Raw genomic sequence first — 15818 nt, 5'->3', positions numbered from 1 at the left:
GGAACTCATACCTGCACTTCAAAAGCTGTCACTTTCCAAAATGGATTAAAAATATATCTAAGGGACAGTTCTGTCGTTTGAGACAGAACTGCACACGGGACATTGATTACATCCAATCCAGCTTGTCCCTCAAAACAAAATTCAAAGAAAAACAATACCCCCAGAGTCTCGTGGAGGATGCATACCAGCTATACGTACACGGCAAACCTAAAAAAGTCGATCCTAGCCATAGAAACCATTCCAGCAACTTCATTACCACCTTTCACTGTAAACACAAAAAAATTGAGAAAATCATAGAAAAACACTGGGGTATACTACAACATGACCCCCACCTGAAACCTATTCTTCCCTTTTCGGCCCAAAACAACATACCGTAGGGCGCCCAACCTCAAGAGTAAAATTGCTCCTAGTAAATTAAAAACTACTCCCATGTCCATCACGGTACCTACCCTCATCCCTCTTGTGGGAATGTACCGGTGTCATAAGAAACTGTGCAAAATGTGCAACTTTGTGGAACATGGTCAGAAGTCTTTCAACACCAAAGGCACTACCTATAGTCTGAGGGACTTCTATAATTGTTCCTCAGATTATGTGGTATATGGCCTTACTTGCCCCTGCGGTCTTATCTATGTTGGCTGAACTATCCGGCCAGCTAGACAAAGGTTTGGGGAACACAGGCGGACTATCAAAGGCAAAACTGACCCACACAGTGTCCCCAGACATTTTGTCACTGCACACCATGGGTCCACCTCTGGCCTCAGGGTTTGGGTCATAGAACAAATTCCCAGCTCTCTTCCCACAGCTCAACGCTTCAAAAAACTTTGCGCCAGGGAAACTTACTGGATCTACTGCCTAGACACCTTAGCGCCTGGTGGTGATTCCTCCTCTTTCTATTATTACTTGTTATTTATATATATATATATATATATATATATATATATATATATAATTTATTTTTTTCATTTTTATATTTATTTTCATTTTTATTCTTTATTTTTTTATTTATTTTTATATTTATATCTATTTTCATTTTTATTTCTTCTTCATTCTTATATTTTTTCCATCAATTGCCATTTATTTTGTCCTTCTTCTCCCTCTCATGTTATTATTTTATTTTTTTTATATATTTTTTTATATATATTTTTTTCCATTCATTTTTCACTTTAGTTTCATTACTAACTCCTCTTACTTCACCACACATATATAAATAAATATATATACATGTCCATACATATATCTTGCACTACTCTTTCTCCCATTTACTCCTCTTCTTCCTGTTTCCATTGTATTTAGTTCTGTGTCCTCACATTATTATGGTCCCCCTGCATTGGTCCGTACCTTATTAGTTCCTATGCCTGTATATTGGTTCCGGCATCCCCGCCCCATTTCCCTCCCCTGTGTGCTATTTATACCCCTGCCCTGATTCCAAGAGCCCAGCTTGATAAAGGAGCGCAGCCGTCCTGTCATACACGGTCTTGCCAGCTCAGGAAACGTGTTGCATCCCTTGTGACATCATCTCCCGTCGCTCGGAGTTCCTCGTGCGTTCCACACCTCGGACTAACGCTCACAGCTCTACATCAGCCGGCTGTGCACATCTAATACGGTCCCCAGGAGCGGACACACACCGACAGGACTCCCCCAGCGCAAGGGGATACAGATGACACATCGAGGGTCTCCCTCCGGTTTGGAATCTTTACATTGCCTGTTAATGTACTACTTAATGTGAGTGTTTTTAACCACCTGTGCATTAAATAAGAATTTTACAGTCTACACTCAGAGGCGCCTCTCTCTCTTATCTTTATCCGGCGGACTTAGTCTGGCGGACTTCCCGCCGGACTTACCAAACGGGCTACTTGCCCACACACAGCACTTTTTCAGCCGACTAATACGGCGTACTAAGTCCACCGGACTATCCGCCGTACTTTTGAAATGAACGGACTCGCCCACACACACGGAGGAAAGTCCGCTCATTTTGAGCGCGTCTCCAGGTAGGCGGGGCCCGCAAAGCATACGTCGCTGGCCCCGCCACCTGGTATGAACTTAAAGGGGAACTCCAACGCCCAAAAAATCGGCGTGGGGGTACCCCCAGGTCCACATCAGACCCTTGTCCGAGCACGCTACCCGGCCGGCCAGGAAAGGGGGGGGACAAGCAAGCGCCCCCCTCCTGAGCCGTAGCAGGCCGCGTGCCCTCAACGTGGGGGGTGCCTTGGGGAAGGGGGGCCGCGCGGCCCCCCACCCCAAAGCACATTGTCCCCATGTTGATGACGACAAGGGCCTCTTCCCGACAACCCTGGCCGTTGGTTGTCGAGGGCGGGGGGCTTATCGGAATCCGGGAGCCCCCTTTAATAAGGGGGCCCCCGGATGCCGGCCCCCCACCCAATGTGAATGAGTATGGGGTACAATGTACCCCTACCCATTCACCTGTTAAAAAAAACAACACACAAGGGTTAAAATAGTTTATTGCACAGCTCCCGGGTCTTCTCGCCGGACTCCTCCGCTATCTTCTTCTATTTCTTTTGCTAGTGGAAGAGCCCAGCTTTCTTCTTCGCCGCCGCCCTCTTCTTCCGACTTCGGGGGTCTTGTCCTCCTCTTCCGGTCTTCTGTCGCCACCTTCTGTTCTTCTCTTCAGATGTTGCCTCGTCGCATCCTCCGCTCACAATGGCACCGACACCACGCGCGGCGACTTATATAGGGACATCACCGGATGATGTCCCCGCCTATTATGATGTCACAGTCCCAGCATCCTCTGGGACTGACACCATAATGGGCGGGGACATCATCCGGTTATGTCCCTATATAAGTCGCCGCGCATCGGTGCCATTGTGAGCAGAGGATGCGACAAGGCAACATCTTAAGAGAAGAAGAGGAGAACAGAAAGTGGTGACAGAAGACCGGGACCACCGCCTGTAAAAGAGCTAGAAGAAGGCGCGGTGGCCCGGCAAGAAGAACCGAAGAGGGGGACAAGACCCCCGAAGTCGGAAGAAGAGGGCGAGGAAGAAAGCCGGACTCCTCCGCTAGTAAAAGAGCTAGAAGAAGATAGCAGAGGAGTCCGGCGAGAAGACCCCCGAAGAAGGAAGACCCCCGGAGCTGTGCAATAAACTATTTTAACCCTTGTGTGTTGTGTTTTTTTTTTACTTTTTTTTTTTTACATTGTACCCCATACTCATTCACATAGGGTGGGGGGCCGGTATCCGGGGGCCCCTTATTAAAGCTGCCAGGGTTGTCGGGAAGAGGCCCTTGTCCTCATCAACATGGGGACAAGGTGCTTTGGGGTGGGGGGGCCGCGTGGCCCCCCCTTCCCCAAGGCACCCACCATGTTGAGGGCACACGGCCTGGTACGGCTCAGGAGGCGGGGCGCTCGCTTGTCCTCCCCTTTCCTGGCCGGCCGGGTAGTGTGCTCGGACAAGGGTCTGATGTGGACCTGGGGGAACCCCCACGCTGATTTTTTTCGGCGTTGGGGTTCCCCTTTAAGTCCATACCAGGTGGCGGGGCCAGCGACGTCTCCTTCGCGGGCCCCACCTACCTGGAGACGCGCTCAAAATGAGCAGACTTTTCTCCGGGCGGGAAAAGTCCGCTCATTTCAAAAGTACAGCGGACTGGCATACGCACGGCCGGATTGTCCGCCGAAATGCAAGTCCGGCGGGAAGATTGGAGTGCAAAACTACTTTCTAAGTCCGCCGTACTTTCGGGTAAAAAAAGTCCGCCGGAGGCTACACACGGGGGGATTATCCGGCGGACTTGAGTTTGCCGGACTTTTCCACCCGATTGTTTGATTGTGTGTACACGGCATTAGTCATTTTATTTTTATATTTATTTTATTTATTTTTTTATTTTTTTTTGTTATGATTCAATGTGCACTGAGAGATATGCTGTAGTAACTTTAATTAATCATTTTGTATTTTATGATTTTATCTTCTGTGTCCACTGTCCAATTTATTTGGGTTGCTTTATTAAAGTACTTATTTACAAAACTGGACTGTTCTTTTATTCATACAATTAATGATTCAGTTGTATATGAATACTATAATGAATAATAATATAAGACCATTTTATATAAATCATTTTTTTTTTAATATACAAAAAAAGCCATTTTCGGTTTTCGGCCTAGTGATATTTTTTTATTTTTGGTATCGGTTTCGGCACCAAAAAACGCATTCCGTGCACCCCTACTACAATGTAAAGTAGTGCGTGTACAGCTTGTATAACAGTGTAAATTAGCTGTCCCCTCAAAATAACTCAATACATAGCCATTAAAGGGGTTGTAAACCCTTATTTTTTTCACCTTTAATGCATAGGATGCATTGAGGTGAAAAAACATTTTCACTGAGCAGCCCCGCCGGTTTACTCACCTGAACCTGTTCGTTTACCCACCGGAGACACACTTTACCTCTATGGCCGGGGCTATCGGCTCTTGATTGGATAGATTGATTGCAGAGCTGCCATTGGCTCTCGCTGCTGTCAATAAAATCCAATGACACGGGGGCATGCCGAGTACGGTATTCTGTGTCTATGGATGTAAATGCTGGACTCGGGAGTGCGCCCGCACAGTAACCCCCAGGGAGAGCACTTCTCCTAAGGGGTTTACTGATGCGGGCATTAGCTGCGAGCACCATTGGGGGACCCCAGAAGAGGATTGGGGCCACTCTGTGCAAAAAGAACTGCACAGTGCAGGTATATATTTGTTTAAAAAAAAAAAAAAACAACAAAAAAAAGAGTGTTTACAACCCTTTTAATGTTTAAACCTCTGGCAACAAAAGTGAGTACACCTGTTATGTACCTGCCGGATGAGCCTGACGTGCAGTGGAAATGCTTTCTCGTACAACCCCGGCTCAAGCGCCACCGGTGTTGCAACAGTGGCCGCAAGAGCCTGGCGGTGTATGGGTGTGAGGTTTGTCTTTGGTCTTGTCATTTCAGCTGGTACAGCAAGAAGCAGGCTGTTAGGTGCAGGGCTGGGGAGACGCTAAATACTTAGTCAGACAAGCCAGGTTTGGTAACAGACGATCAGATGTAGATATAGACGACAGGCAAAATTCGGCAACAGGATATCAAGCAGTGTAGAGTGGAGCATGGTTACAAGGCAGGCTGCACCAGGATAACAAAGATCAATTATAGTCAAACACAGGAGACCGATGGGATCATGGGAACTGGTATGAGCTCCAGATCAGACCGCAAAGGCACAGTGCTGCTGAGGTGTTTAAATAAAGCAGCCTGTTGCCAATCACTGAAATCAGTCTGCACTCTTTTAACCCCTAGCTGGTCTCCATGACATTGCCCCCCCCCCCCCCTTATGGGCAACCTCTGGGTGCCCAACAGGTCTCTCTTCTGTGGGTGACTGCGAAAAAAGGCATTGGCCAAGTCTCTGTTGTGCACATCCTGTTCAACCTCCCAAAGTTATCTTCCAGGCCACAACCTTTCCACTTAACCAGGTGCTGTTCCTGATTCCTTCTCCTCCTACAGTCTATGATGGCCTCCACCTCATACTCCTCTTCGCCATTGATAGTCACAGGTTCTTGTGGCCTGGATCCTCTATCTGGAAAAGAGTTAGGGACTGCGGGTTTCAAGAGAGAAACATGGAAGACAGGATGTATCTTAAGTGAATCAGGTCATAAGCAACTTCATTAAGTTTCTTCTGGACTGGGAATGGTCTCACAAATTTAGGTGCCAGTTTCTTTGAGGGACATGCCAACCTGAGAATCAGTTTCCTTCTTTTCCTGTCAAAAGCCACTTGCTGCTTGTGCCTTGGTAACTGCTTCTTGAAGCAACTTATTGTTGCCATTTAAGAAATCCACTGTGTCTTGGACAGCAGCAACTGTGGTCTCTGGAATAAAGTCGGGCAAGAAGGAGTGAAAACCATAATTTGCAAAGAAGGGTGACTGACCTGTGGCATTATTGTAGGCAAACTCTGCCAGTGGTAGCAGCAATACCCAGTCATCCTTGACAAAAGTGGTGACGCATCGGATATACTGCTCCAACGTCTGATTGGTCCTCTCTGTCTGTCCATTGGTCTGGGGATGGTAGGTGGAGGACAAGGATATTTCTATTTTTTTTTAAGGGCTTCACACAGTTTTCCAGAATCTGGAAATTAACTGAACCCCCCGATCGGAGACCATGTCCATAGGGACTTCATGAAGCCTCACAATCTCTCTGCTAAACACTTGAGCCATCTCCATGGCCAAGGGAGTACTATTCAGAGGCAAGAAATGGGCCATTTTGGACAATCGGTCCACTTCCATGAAGATGGCTGTGCATCCTTCCAATGGGGGAAGTTCCACCATGCAATCCATGGCTATCATTCTCCATAGTCTATCAGGGACTGGCAGTGGCCAAAGTAGACACCAGCCTTGGTTCTTTGTACCCTTGCTCCGGTTGCAGATTGCACAGGAATTCACGTACCTCTTGCAGGTTTCTTCTAGGACCAGCCACCAGAATGTGCGTTTCTGGAGATCAAACGTCTTGTGGACCCGGAGTGACCTGCTAGGGGATGATCATGACACAGACCCAAAATGGTTATACGTAAACATTCAGCCACAAATACCTTGCTTCCGTTATACAACAATCCTTCCTGGAGTGTCAGCGTGACCCCTGGAGGGCTAGGAACATCTGCCAAAGCCTGCTTCATTCGGTTGAGGAGGTTGCCCTGTAAAAGTAAGAAGTTATCTTCAGACAAGATGGTATTTGTCAGGAAAGGTTCCCTCCGCTGATAATATCGATCATTTGGCATGCAGTACTGAGATCCACCAGCAGGTGTCTCCTGGCAGTTTGGAGCTGTCAGAAGAGCTTTTCCCTGCTGGAATTATGTCATCTTTGGGCTGCAGTACTGGTGTCCACCAGCGGAGGGATCCTGGCAGTGTGGAGCAGGTATTACCTTCTGCAATCAGACGTCACATGACTGATAACAGCCATTGTATAAATACCCGGCAAGTGTACACACACCTTGCCCTGGTATTGTCCTTGCGCCCTGACCTGCAGCCTGTTTATCTGTTACCTGATCCTGAACCTTGATTCCTGCCTCCTGAACCTGTTGTACCTGATCCTGTCTATTCCTGCATCCCTGGAACCTTGTCCCGCAACCTCATTCCTTTCTCCTTGTCCCCCCATGTGCTGACCTCCTGTTTATGACACTGGCCTGGCTTGACTGCGATTCTGGTACTCCCTTTGCTAAATATGCTGGTTAGTTTATTTATCATCACTGTTTGGTTGTTCGGTTTTTTCACTCAGTTTGTATTGGTGGTGTGTTCACATTTATATGCATTTACTTTAATAAACTTACTTTCACTCATTTATGTCTGGTTCACTCTGTTGCAGTCACAGTTCTGGTCACATCTAGTTTATGACAGAATACCAGGGCCATCCCTGACCAGAAGTGGCTGCACAGGGGAACCATTTTGTTTCAGTTTGGTTGCAAACATGAATGCTGATGAGGTTATTTATTTTTCTCTGCTGGCATCTGAAACTAGTGATTATTGCCACCAGGCTTTGAAAGGATGGTCTAGTGACCAGTTGTTTGCAGCTATCCGTTTGGCTCACTCCCTGGTCGATCAGGGTTATATATATTGTTTGGGGAGGTGCAGCCTTTGATCAAGATCTGTACTGAGCTGGCTCTGGCCTGAATCCCAGATGGCCATGATGATTTCACTCCTCCTCCTGTAGCATAGTGTCATTTCTTCAGTGTTGTTATATGAAAAGATAAAATATTTGCAAAAATGTGGGGGTGTGCTTACTTTTGTGAGATACTGTATGTCATTCCACACTCCACAACTACACAGGTCCATCGACGTCATCCTGGTTCGCATTCATTCCACTGAGTGAAGGGCATGTGAAACCATGTTTTGGCCCACTAAATACACTGACATTAAAAGAGAAGTTTCCAGATGTGCCCCATGCAATACTCTACGACAGTACCAAATGCGAGAACTTTAATTCTTCACCAAATACTTGACAGACCATGCTCTATCACAGCAGCTGAAATATTTGAGTGGTTAAACAAGGATTAACTGGTCTTGATAGATTCATACTCTGGCTGAAGGGAATTTGATGTTCTTCAATACACTTACCGTAACGCAGCAATCAGGACATTAAAGCGGATATTCTCCACACAAGTGTAGCACCCTCCTAGGTAGGTATTAGAAGAGAGTATAGTTTTGGTATTTCTGCTTACCGGGAAGCTAATCAAGTTAGACTTGATTGCTCTCGGCCTACCAGGGAGCAGGATTGATTGGTTAGGTCTGCTCATTGTGCTTAGGTGTAGCTCAGCTTGACAAAAAGGGAGGCAGGGGACCTGGCAAGTGAGTGCACAGGCTTTGTTACAGTCCTGGCTATTGGCAGGGGAAAAGTACTGCATTGCATGCTGGAATACTGTATAAAAGCCCCTGGAACATTGCTCCCCGACTCAACTAACTCTGAGCACGAGTCCAGGAGAGAAAGGGATAGTTGCCCTCTCCTCCATGAAGGCTGTCGTAAAGCCTTGGGTGGTTGACCCAGGAGCCTAAAGATTTAGAGAGGAGCTGAACCCAGAGGTCTTGCAGAGCTGATTGGAAGGGAGACACCAGCAAGGATCTGATTCTGTCTACCGTGAGTACAGATCTGCATATTTGGGGCCTGTCAAGTGGAGATACATTTCTGAAGAAATTACTGCGCTACTATATAACCTTATAATAGCTGCTGACTCTACAAATCAGACAAATTGTGTAAGTGATAAATTCAAAAAGTTCAGCGCTAGGCATAAATCATTTTGCTTGTTTCGTACATGCAATAACAGTAGAAATGTGCAATTATGAACATTGTAACAGGGCGGTACTCTGCCAGGGTTCTGAGCTCCACCCCGGCAGATAAGAAGTCTCGTCTGGGTGGAGCCCTCCTGACTCCTGGGCCAGAGGTGGGAGCCAGCACAGCACTAGGCTGCTAGCAATAAGCACAGAGTTGCTGAGCGTCTGGTCTGTGGGAGACAGACCAAGGCCTGAGGAGGGAGCTGTGGTTATTCGCCAAGCGGGCTGAATGTTTAGCATTCCAGTTCTGCTACAAAAATTAATACCCCTGCAAGGGAATCTACTATATTTGTTGAACTTTCTTTTGAATAAAAAGGGGCAAACCCAACCCTTAAAGTAAAAGCGAGTGGTGATGTCCTTAAAGCTCTGAACTTGGCGTGAACCCCTTACAACATAGAAATGTGCAAGCCAAGCTTATATGAGGTATTACCATATGCCAATATTAATAAAGTTCACACGGTTTCATAAATACAACATATAAATGTGCAAGCCAAGCTCATATGTTCATATTTGCACATTTCTACTGTTTTTTCTTGTATCTTACATGCAATATGATTTCTGCCTAGCGTTGCACTTTTTGAATTTATGAAAAGGAAAGATTGGCCAACTTGTAATGGCTTGACACCTTTCTCCTCTGGAGCTTGAGCAGGTGGTAATAAAGGAGACAACCCGTGGGTTTGACAAACTGGCCACAGTTCGTGGAAAGGCCTGCCAACCAAACAGCTATGCTGTACATTCTGATAGTAAGACTTATTTGCTGTAGCAAATTGGAGCATGCTCTGCTGTTTTTTTTTTTTTGCCTTCCTCTGGATCAACTGTGCGCATACAATTGGGTATATTGGATTGTATGATATTTTATTTATTGTTTTTAAGGTTGAACTGGATGGACTTTCAACCTGACTAACTATGTAACTATAAGGAGCCGTCGTCACATCCTACAGGTAATTGAATTATACTGTACTGCCATCGCCCATGTGCCTATGATCACTTCAGGACCCCAAGCACAGCTACTTGCTGCTGTGCCAATTGACACTCAACAATGGCTTTAACACATAACCGCAACATAAGTATGATGGTGACAGGCAAGAAGTTTCAGACTCGCAAGCCCCACAAGTCATTACTCGATCTGGAAGAGTGTATGAACCCAATTTAAAGTTCTAAGACTTTATCACACACTGGGGGTGATTTGCTAAGATGAACACGCTGTGGCAGTTCATACCTTAAGACCCCTTTCACATTGGGATGCTTTGCAGGCACTACAGCTCTAAAAATAGCGCCTGCAAAGCACCCTGAAAACAGCCGCTGTTCAATGGGGCAGCGCAGCTATACCGCTGGCAAAGAGCCTCTGTGGTAGTTTTTAACCCTTTCTCGGTTGCTTGCGGGGGGTAAACCTGCCCCACTAGCGGCCAAATAGCGCCGCAAATCCAATGGGAAAGCGCCGATAAAAAAAGCTGACGCCTCTCCCGCCCCAGTGTGAAAAGGGCCTAATTGGTGCGCTGGAAAAATCATTAACTGAATGTGCGAACCGGTGCACTTTGAAGCACAAAATGATAATAAATATCGAAACTTTAAATGTGGTTTTCTCATTGATCTTAGAGCATTCCCAATACAATTAGTTAATTTCATCTTATGTGTCTTGTTAGGCAATTAGTAGGTGTTCTCAATTAACCTTTTTGATGCTAATCTCATTCATATTACTTCTAATATATTTTTGAAATGTGTTTTTTAGGTTTCTATTTTTACCTAAAATCTTTCAATATATTACAAAGAAGATCTTGATCTTTAAAAGTGACCATACACTGCAAACAGTAATCACTACATCATTTTTTTTTTTAAGATCTGTTTGATTTCCTACAATTTAAATTGTTCAAGTGCATATTCCTGTTACCTATTTTGCCTAAATATCGAGTTGTACAGAGATTGGCTAATCAGGATGGTCATGCACTATGCAATCTAAGTGCCAAATTTGGATTGTAGATGTGCCATGACCCACTAGTATTTTCCCAACGATATTTCTTGGGTATTATACAAGGCACATGAGAAACCACGTTTTTTTTTCAAGACATGCTAGAGTGATCAGGAATTTTCAAACTACGGCCCTCCAGCTGTTGTGCAACTACACATCCCTTGAGGCATTGTAAAACTGACATTCACAGACATCACTAGGCATGATGGGAATTGTAGTTCCTGAACAACTGGAGGGCCGTAGTTTAAAGACCCCTGTGCTAGACCATAATTATGCCTCCAAAATCGGGAGTGTGGCATCTACCCAACTTCTCTCTGCTGGTGGACACAAGAACCTACATCTATAGATATATATTTGGGCAGCACAGCGGTGTAGTGATTAGCACATTCACCTAGCAGCAAAAAGGCTTGCTGGTTCAAATCCCGCCTGCGATGCCATCTGCCTGGAGTTTGCATGTTCTCCCTGTGCAGGTTTCCTCCAGGTACCCAGGCTTCCTCCCACACTTTAAAAACATCCTGGTAGGTAAATCGAATTTTGTCTAAATTGGCCCTAATATTTATGAATGTGTTAGGGACCCACATAAACACCACCCCATGTCAAAAAAACATAAATATTTGAAAATTAAGGCTCATTTCTTCTTCAGAGGACATGGTGGGGGGAAGAAATTGGCAGCAGTACAAGCAGTAGGGGCGTGATGTAATTCCAGTGTGCTGGCCACTGATTACAGGAACATACCTCTGTGCACACACCAGTTGCACATCTCACATAGGCAGCGGTCGCGTATCTAGCTGCAGGAACCCAATTTTTAGGGAAATTAATAGTAAAGCAGATGCAGATTTCCAGGACTGGACTAACAAATGTTTCTAGTGAAAGGCAACTGGTGTTTTCTACGAAACAAGGTCTAAGGCCATTGACATGCACAACAGTTTAATTTTGCAAAGACACATTCCTAAATTCAACTAAATTAAATCCTTTCTTATTTTTGTTTGGGGGTAGAGTGCAGAGGGATTAGAAGTCTTGTCAGTTTTTGGGGATGTCTGCACCCCTGATAGGGTGAAGACACCTCACAAATTTTGCCACCTTTTCCTCCAAATTGATTCACTTCCTGTCACATAGCCAAACAGGAAGTGAGGGTAAAACCCTACCAATGTCTTTCCTTGAGGACACAGAGGTCAGTCTAAATAGTGTCCCCATTAGGTAAATTGCACTCTCGCATTTTGTTCTGTACACCCCAAATTAGGTGCTTTGGGGTTTATTTACTAAAGGCAAATCCACTTTACACTACAAGTGTATTTGGAAGTGCAGTTGCTGGAGATTCAAGGGGGGACATGCAAGGAACAAAAACAAAAATACATCTTTGCTTCTACATGATTGGATGATAAAAAAAGTGATAAAAAGTGATAAAAGTGCTTTCCCTCAGATTTCCGGCATGCACACTTGTATTGCAGAGTGGATTTATCTTTAATAACCCCCAAAATACCTAATTGGGGTGTGCGCAACAAAGTGCTAGAATGCAATTTACCTAATGGGGACACTAATTCGACTGTGTGTCCCCAAGGAAAGACATTGGTAGGGTTTTATGTGAATGTGGAATGTGGAAAGCCCCTTTAAACTAGTGGTTACAAGGTGCTTTCTGGTTGGTATTGGGCAGAGCCCAACATGCCCCAAAGGCAACCAGCTATGTTGAGTGCATGTGGCCTTGTATGGTTCAGGAGGGGGTTGGGCGATGGCTTGTCTCACCCCTTTGCTAGCTGGCTGCTCTGAAAAAGGATGTGGTTTGGATTGGTGAAGGCAGCTCACAGCTTTTTGAAAATAGAGTGGAGTTCCCCTTTAAAAGCAAAGGTTAGCCCATGGAAATCCAAGGGGTTAGAGGGGGGAGACAAGAGCATTGGAGTGTGGAGTTCCCCTTTAAAAGCAAAAGATAGCCCAAATAAATCATATGCATTAGAGAGGGAAGGGTAAATGCCATTTTAGGAGGAGCTAGAGGAGCGAGAGTCTTTTTACATAATTTTATCAAGGTGCATGTCACATGTTGGCAACTTAACATGCTAACATAACCTGTGTGCAAATCTCCTTAAAAAAATACATAAAGGTGAACCAGCGTAAAAAAAATAAAGTTTAGAGGCGCGCCCATTCAACCCATGCAATTGCATTCATGAGCCGCATGCGCAGTGCTTACATTGAACTTGCGCAGTTCTAAACATACTTGCAGGCACAGTAGGCTTTCTCTGAAAAAGTTACTTTCTCATTCTATTTTGGGCATATTTGTTATTTGGGTAGTTGTTCCTCACATCACGCCATAATATTGGCACCTCCATCTTCTGTTAATATTGAATTGAAGATGCCGTGTGCCATGTCCATAGTGGCGCACAGATTGCCATCTGCTGTGCGCCAAGTTTGCTATAGTAAATGGGGGATTCGCTCTCTTTCGTAAATATGAAACTGTGCGCTGCACCTCGCCGTGAGCCTCTACTGATCGCGCGCGGATTTCGTAAATCAGCCCCACTGACTCTTAGGCCGCGTACACACGGGTGGACTGTCTGGCCAACTAAGTCCGTCAGACAATCCGACAGACAGTCCGTCCTACTTTTGAATGAACGGACTTGACCACACACGATGAACAGACAGTCCGCCGAAAGCTTGCGCGATGACGTGTACAGCACGTACGACGGGACTAGAAATACGACGTCCAATACACTGCAATGCAACCTTCGGCCGTGTAAATCCTTTCTGAGCATGCGCCATACTTAGTCCGTCCAACTAGCCTACTCACGAGCGGACTGTCCGCTGAAACCAAAGTTGGACGGACAATATTACGGAAATTCCGAAAAGACTTAGTCCGCCAGACTGTCCGCTGAAAAAGTCCGCTGAAGCCCACACACGAGCGGACTGTCCGCTGAAACACGTTTCAGCGGACCAAGTCCGTCAGACAGTCCGCCCGTGTGTACGCGGCCTTACCCAGCATTTGCATATGTTATTGTTCTTTACTATGCTGCACTCCTTGTTGGATCTATATTACAATATAAAACTACATTTCATTTATATATATATCTTCTTTAAAAAGGGTAAAGCTGGGTGGGAACAAGAAGTTATGAAGTGAAACTAAAAAAGTTTTACATGCTGTTCACTGCTGACTGGAAATAAACAAGTTGTCTACAAGATTCATCTGACAATTCATCATTGCTTCCACAAAATCTACAGGTATGTAAACCAATTTCTTCTTTACAGAGCTAGATAGGTTAGTCTTAGATTGCAGATGCCTGTAGATTTAGAGATTTTAGTGTAAAGCCACATGGGCGGACTGTCTGGCCTACTTAGTCCGCCGAAACACATTTCAGCGGACAGTCCGCTCGTGTGTGGGCTTCAGCGGACTTTTTCAGCGTGCAGTCTGGCGGACTAAGTATTTCGGAATTTCCGTAATACTGTTCGTCGGACTCGCATTTCGGCGGACAATCCGCCCGTGTGTGTGCCAGTCCGCCGTACTTTTGAAATGAGCGGACTTTTCCCGCCCGGAGAAAAGTCCGCTCATTTCAAACGGGTATCCAGGTAGGCGGGGCCCGCGAAGGAGACGTCGCTGGCCCCGCCGCCTGGTATGGACTTAAAGGGGAACCCCAACGCCGAAAAAAATCGGCGTGGGGGTCCCCCCCAAGTCCACAACAGACCCTTGTCCGAGCGCGCTATCCGGCCGGTCAGGAAAGGGGGGCGAGCGAGCGCCCCCCCTCCTGAGCCATACCAGGCCGCGTGCCCTCAACATGGGGGGGTGCCGCGTGGCCCCCCCACCCCAAAGCATCTTGTCCCTATGTTGATGAGGACAAGGGCCTCTTCCCGACAACCCTGGCCGTTGGTTGTCGGGGTCTGCGGGCGGGGGGCTTATCGGAATCCGGGAGCCCCCTTTAATAAGGGGGCCCCCGGATACCGGCCCCCCACCCTATGTGAATGAGTATGGGGTACAATGTACCCCTACCCATTCACCTGTAAAATAAAAGTACAAAAAAAAACACAACACACGAGATAAAATACTTTATTGCACAGCTCCGGGGGTCTTCCGTCTTCGGGGGTCTTCTCGCCGGACTCCTCCGCTATCTTCTTGTAGCTCTTTTGCTAGCGGAGGAGTCCGGCTTTCTTCCTCGCCGCCGGCCTCTTCTCCCGACTTCGGGGGTCTTGTCCCCCTCTTCGGTTCTTCTGCCGGGCCACCGCGCCTTCTTATAGCTCTTTTACAGGCGGTGGCCCGGTCTTCTGTCGCCACCGCCTTCCGTTCTTCTTCTTCTTCTTCTTCTTCTTCTTCTTCTCCAGGAGATGTTGCCTCGACGATCTCTCCGGCCGGAATGCCAGGGACGCACTGCGCAGCCACTTATATAGGGACAAGGGGCGGTGTCACATGGCTTTATGTCACATGGGTTGGTCACATGGGTTGATGTCACATGGGGACTATGACATCGTAAGGGGGCGGGGTCACCATGTGACACCAACCCATGTGACATAAAGCCATGTGACACCGCCCCATTGTCCCTATATAAGTGGCCGCGCAGTGCGTCCCTGGCATTCCGGCCGGAGAGATCGTCGAGGCAACATCTCCTGGAGAAGAAGAAGAAGAAGAACGGAAGGCGGCGGCGGCGACAGAAGACCGGGCCACCGCCTGTAAAAGAGCTATAAGAAGGCGCGGTGGCCCAGCAGAAGAACCGAAGAGGGGGACAAGACCCCCGAAGTTGGGAGAAGAGGCCGGCGCGAGGAAGAAAGCCGGACTCCTCCGCTAGCAAAAGAGCTACAAGAAGATAGCGGAGGAGTCCGGCGAGAAGACCCCCGAAGACGGAAGACCCCCGGAGCTGTGCAATAAAGTATTTTATCTTGTGTGTTGTGTTTTTTTTTGTACTTTTATTTTACAGGTGAATGGGTAGGGGTACATTGTACCCCATACTCATTCACATAGGGTGGGGGGCCGGTATCCGGGGGCCCCCTTATTAAAGGGGGCTCCCGGATTCCGATAAGCCCCCCGCCCGCAGACCCCGACAACCAACGGCCAGGGTTGTCGGGAAGAGGCCCTTGTCCTCATCAACATGGGGACAAGGTGCTTTGGGGTGGGGGGGCCG

The sequence above is a fragment of the Lithobates pipiens genome, unplaced genomic scaffold, assembly GCF_037356315.1.
Source record: "Lithobates pipiens isolate NorthernLeopardFrog02 unplaced genomic scaffold, aLitPip1_a1.2 Scaffold_1, whole genome shotgun sequence".
NCBI classification, from domain to species: Eukaryota; Metazoa; Chordata; class Amphibia; order Anura; family Ranidae; genus Lithobates; species Lithobates pipiens.
This window is presented reverse-complemented; position numbering follows the sequence as displayed.